The sequence below is a fragment of the Myotis daubentonii genome, chromosome 18 (genome assembly GCF_963259705.1).
Source record: "Myotis daubentonii chromosome 18, mMyoDau2.1, whole genome shotgun sequence".
Lineage (NCBI taxonomy): Eukaryota > Metazoa > Chordata > Mammalia > Chiroptera > Vespertilionidae > Myotis > Myotis daubentonii.
Window position 1 is genome coordinate 12290686 of NC_081857.1, and position 5628 is coordinate 12296313.

General features: G+C 44.5%; 1 non-coding gene across 1 annotated transcript; it reads left to right on the forward strand.

Annotated features, from left to right (window-relative positions):
• The first annotated feature begins 1922 nt into the window (after positions 1-1922).
• On the forward strand, positions 1923-2083 carry LOC132221434 (U1 spliceosomal RNA). Its single transcript, XR_009449984.1, has one exon. It is a non-coding gene; the product is annotated as a U1 spliceosomal RNA (small nuclear RNA).
• The last annotated feature ends 3545 nt before the right edge of the window (positions 2084-5628 follow it).

Here is a 5628-nt window from a genome sequence, read left to right on the forward strand (position 1 = left end):
TGCCGTGTCACATATGGAAACTTTTTGATCTTTGCAACCATAGTAAAACAAAGACATATTTTTGATATTTATTTTATATATTTAAATGCCATGTAACAAAAAAATATCAACCAAAAAAATGAGTTTGGGTGTCACCTCTGACACGCGTGTCATAGGTTCGCCATCACTGAACTAGGGTATAGTTAGTCATATAATGAAATATTATCTAGCAGACAGAAGGAATACATCATAGCTCCATGTAACAATATGGTTGAAACTTAGCAATATATATCTTAAATTCTAAAAAGTAAGCTACAAAGATTTTCTCTGGCATGATGCCCATTTCATAAAGTTTAAAAAACAAAAATGAAAATATGCTTTTTAGAAATGCATACGAAGGGAAGCCCATGGTTTTCTTTAGTGCACTGTTATGGGCTGTGGGTAGGGGAGTGGATGGAATGGGTGAAGACTACAGCACTGACAGGTACAAGTTCTTGTCAAGGTGCTAATGTGTGTGTTGTCTGTAGGTACATGGTTGCTTACTATATTATTTAGAGATAAAACAAAGTGAGATAAAAAATATTCTTCAGACCTTGCAGAACGTTGTCTGAAACAAATGAGTACTTTAATGGGAAAGTGTTTTGTAAACTCCAGTATACAACATAAATGCAAGAGGTTTTATGATAAAGGGGTCTTGGACATTGATATCTTATTGCTAAATTCCTGGGGTATTATGTGTTATCCATTTGGTGGACTGTATGTAGTATGTCTTTGGGCAATAGCTTTGCAGTACCACACTCATTTTTACCCAAATTGCCATTTCTCCCCCTTCACTCTCCCTGGTAATGACTATGTGCTCAGGGAACAGGCACATATGCATGGTCAGCAAAAACAAAGGTCAAACTGTAAAAGTGAATGTCACACACAATTGCACATGCCTCTTCCTGCTTCATTCATACCATACACACCTACCTCCCCTCCACCCACCCACCCACCTACACACACACACGCACACAGACACACACACACATATTTATACCACAATGTCATGCACCCCAAACCAGCTAGAAATGACTTCTGGATCGTCTGTTGATTTTGGCTATTGATGCCAGTCTTATTTCTCCAATAAAGTCGGTGATAATCATTTTCAGAGTAATTAACAATAGATTCTGCTTCCCTGTTTCTTTCTAGGTTGTAATTAAATATCAGTATAAATAGTTGTATGTAAAATTACTAAAGGAAAGGGGCCTTCTTTAGGTGAGACAGAGGCATTTGTTAATGACTTATCTGCTATTTACTGTCTATTTGGCCACGCACTGGAGTGGGGGTTGAGGCTGTGGACATGGCTATTCCCAGCCTCTGCCCTAGGGGGAGCTCACAGGCCTGGTGGCAGAGGGATCACTTAAAGGTGGTGAAACCTCCTGGCTGAGGGGGCTCCACAGTGTCCTGCAAGGAAACTGACAAGGCATCTGAGAAGAAGTGATATCTGGCTTTGGCGGGGTTGAAGTTAGAAAGGTGAAAGAGATGGGCAGGCCGCGTGCAGTATGCTCAGCACCTCAGAGAAAGAGGAAAGAGACCGAGTCTGGCCACTGGGGCCAGTGGAAGCTTCTGGTGGCTGGAATGGAGAGTGTGTACGTTGGTGGCACGAAGGGAGAAAGCTGGTGAGGGAGGCAGGAGTCAGTTAAGAAATGGCCTTATTACAAGGCCTTTTGATTTTATCCTAAAGTCAATAGGGAGTGGTTTAAGGATTTAACCCAGAGAACGACATAAGCAGATTTAAGTTTTAGGAAATTGTGTTTTAGGGGAAGGTGCCAGAGGCAGTGAGATCAGTTACGGGATTAAAAAATAATTTTTTCCCCCCTAAATATTGGCTCTCCTTTTGGTCAAGCGACTGGATTAACAGCAAATTCTTTGGGAAGACATCTTTCTTCTCCTTGCTTAAGATACCAAGTAATCAAGGGAGGTGCCATGATGGCGAAGGCGGTTTTCCTGGGCGAGGCTTATCCATTGCACTCCGGATGTGCTGACCCCTACGATTTCCCCAAATGGGGGAAACTCAACTTCATCATTGGTGGTAGCGGGGGACTGCATTTGCAACCTCCCCAGAAAAAGAATAAAATATCAAGGAAGAGCTACCTGAGGAGCTGGCAGTCCAACAGTGTGGTTGGATTTCACGTCTTTCTACTGCTTTTCCATCCTGGTCTGGTTCTATTTCTGTGGACCTCGGTTTCCCCTTCATTAAATAAGGGAAAGCATTTGCGAAGTGTTCCCTGTGATACCTCCAGTCCCCACCTGGCCCCGCACATGGTTATTACAATATTATTGGCTATATTTCCTATGCTGTACTTTACATCTCCATGACTACTTTGTAACTACCAATTTGTGCTTCTTAATGCCTTCACACGTATATAATTGTCTAACCACTAAATGGTACACCTGAAACCAATACAAAATAATATGCAAACTGTCAGTGGAAAATAAAATTGAAATTAAAAAAGAAAAAGTAAATAAATTCTTATTTTAAACAACCAAAAAAAAAAAAAAAAAAAAGGGAACGGCGTCTGCAATGCTTCTTCTTCAATAGATGTTCTGGAATGAATAAGACAGCAGTTGCCCCTGAAGGTCTCGGAGTTTGTTAGAGAATGGACTCACCCACATGCCACATATTTGTATTTAGGCGGAACACTCAACGTTGCATTAAGGAAGGGGAGAGTCCCAGGAGCTATCTAGCTCCCCAAGCCCAGTCACAAAGCTGATGTTGTCTTCCTGCCTCTCCCAACAGCCTCTGCTCTGACAACCCTGGATCCCCAGAGCTTTGGGAAGTCGTGTCTCTCCTTTTTAATGAGTAATGGTTAATTAATGAATCACTGACCTTACTAAGTAAAACAAATTTGGGGAGAGATTATTCTGTTTCACGAGCCCCTGGCACATCGATCCGCGGACGGGAGCTTGAGTTGGCTCTTGAGGTTACTTGCTGACCTTTGAAAACAGACCCTCTCTGTGATCTTGTGTCCAACTGCCTGTTTGTTTGTTTTTTTTGTTTTTTTTGTGTGATTGGCCTCCTATCCGGTGGCTGTGGCCCCCACAAGTTTTCCTAGGTAGAGGGGACTTTCTGGTCACAGGCAAGCCCACCAGCTGTGATGTCAGCCATGGGAACCAGACACGTCAGGGTGCTTCTCCAAATGATGTTGGGTGGCACACACTCCCATCTCTCCGGGATAGTTTAGGCAAAGTTTCCATGGAAGCATGGAGACAGGATGACTGCAGATCCTCGTGGGAGCCTGAGGATCCTTGTGTGGAATTCTTTGGCGCTCAGATCATGGGGCGGTTGTTACAGAAGATGGTTGTCAGAGAAAACACATCTAATATTTATGGAGCAATGAATATTGCTTATTTACTCTGTTCTAAGCTATGTACTTGTGCTACCTCATTCAGTCCTTACAACAACACTGTTATGGTCTGCACTTAACACATTAGGAAAGGAAAGTACAACAAAGATAAATAACTTGTCCAAGGTGACGGCCAGGGCATGGCAGTGCATTCTTCGCCACAATATGATTCAGCCTCCTGTACAGATTCATGGACCCCCTGACCTTGAAATGACCTCAAGTGACCGTTTGGTTCGCTCTCTGCCTCCAGGCAGTTACGGTTTTATCGTGGGTCTTCCCCTTTCCTTTTTACTTACAAAGCAATGGAGACCCAAGGGGTTAAGTAACTTGTCAAAACACAGAGGTATTAAGTGCTTGGAGGGAAGGGAGCCCCTCTGTTGATGGTCAGAGGAGCACCACTCCTTGCTGGCTCACTCCCTTCAACACAGGCCAAACCAAACACGCCTTCCCGTTCTCTCTCCAGCAATCCTGCTTTTCCTCCCATCTAGGATTCTACTTCATTTCCTCTGTGTTTTTTTTTTTTTTCAAGGCAGATCACTCAAGCCAGTTTGTATATTTTGTTTTAAAGAAAAAAATATTCAAGGGCCTCCATCTCCCTCTCTATGTGTCTAATTGACTTTGACTAGGGCACAAAAGGACAACATTTCCATGATTCTCTCTGGCCCAGACCTGGCCTCTGTGAGGCAGCATGCCGGGGTCAGCAGGATAGGGGACTGGGGGTACTGGGGCAGGAGGGAACCTGAGTTACAGGATAATGTTTTGGTTAAATTTTTACCACCCACTCCCATTTGTGCTGCAAATCAGAGACACGTTCTGACAAGTTCAGAGACATCAGGATTCAGATGTGGCTATATTCCTTTCTGTTAATTCAAGGTAGCTAAGGGACAGCCTTTCTAGCTAAGGCAAAGCAAGCCTGCCTCTGCCCTCCATCCGCCCCCCCCCGCCCCCCAACCCCCCTCACCCCCGCCCACAACTTCAACCCATTCCTCCCCTCCGCCCCTGAGGCAGATCTGAAATGGCTGGCAAGGCCATTTCCAATGTTCTGTGCCCAACACTTTGCATCATTGGCTTCCTCCAGGTGCGACTCTCTCATCAAAGCCAGCCCAGAAGCTGATTATGCCGGGAGGCTGCGGGTCCAGGTGGTGGGTCAGCCAGGCCCTTGGCTCTCTCTCCTCCCTCCTGTGGTCATGGTCATCAGCACAAGAGAAGAAGAGGAGAGACTCAGACTGGGTAATTGTGTTTCACCCCTGGGGATATCTGTAATGTATGAAGCTGAACAAAATTCATGAAGGAGAGCTTCAAATACAGAAAGATTGTGATATAAGGGCACAGATATGCCCTTTGGCTCATTCCCACACCTAATTCATTAGCACCTCCAGAATAGCTCTTAACTCTATCCACTTTTCCCCAGCTCACTGCCCCCGCCTAATCCAAGTCACCATCAGCTCCCACTTGGATGACTGTGATAATCTTCTATTTGGTCTCCTTGCCACCATTCTAGGACCTTTGTAACTCATTCTCCACACTGTAGCAGAGCGATCTTTTTCTAAAGCAAATTCTTTGCTTAAAAAGCTTCATTTGTTGCCCAGCCAGTGAGGTTCAGTGGTTGAGCCTCGACCTATGAATCATGGTTTGATTCCCAGTTAGGGCACATGCCCAGGTTTCAGGCTCGATCCCCAGTAGGGGTGTGCAGAAGGCAGCCCATCAATGATTCTCTCTCATTATTGATGTTTATATATCTCTTTCTCTCTCCTTTCCTCTCTCTGAAATCAATAAAAAACACACATATATTTTTAAAAGCTTCACTTGGTCTTAGAGTAAAACCTGCCTCCTTAGCATGATGCACAAAGCCCTGTGTGACCCTGCCCTGCCCTAGCTTCTTCTCTCACATCTTGTCCCAGGGCCTTCTCCCGTTACCCACCAGCCATGGTGGCCCCCTCTTAAGTCCTCGGACAGGCCACACTTGCTCCTGCTTCAGAGGCCTCTTCCCTCTGCCTAGCACTCTCCTCCTCTGCTCATTACCTAGATTCTTCTCATCCTTCAGGTCCAATGTCTCCTCAAAATAGAAATCTCCCCTGACCATTGTATCTAAGTGGTCCCATCTCTGGCCTTTCTCCATTAGATCATCCTGTGTGTGCCCTTTATAACATTTATCATCACTTAAAGTTACCAGGTTTAACTCTTGGTTTATCCAGAGTTATCATGCTCTTTAATTATTTTTTGTATTTAGAAATAATCTTGAGACAGGCAGAGTCGATTT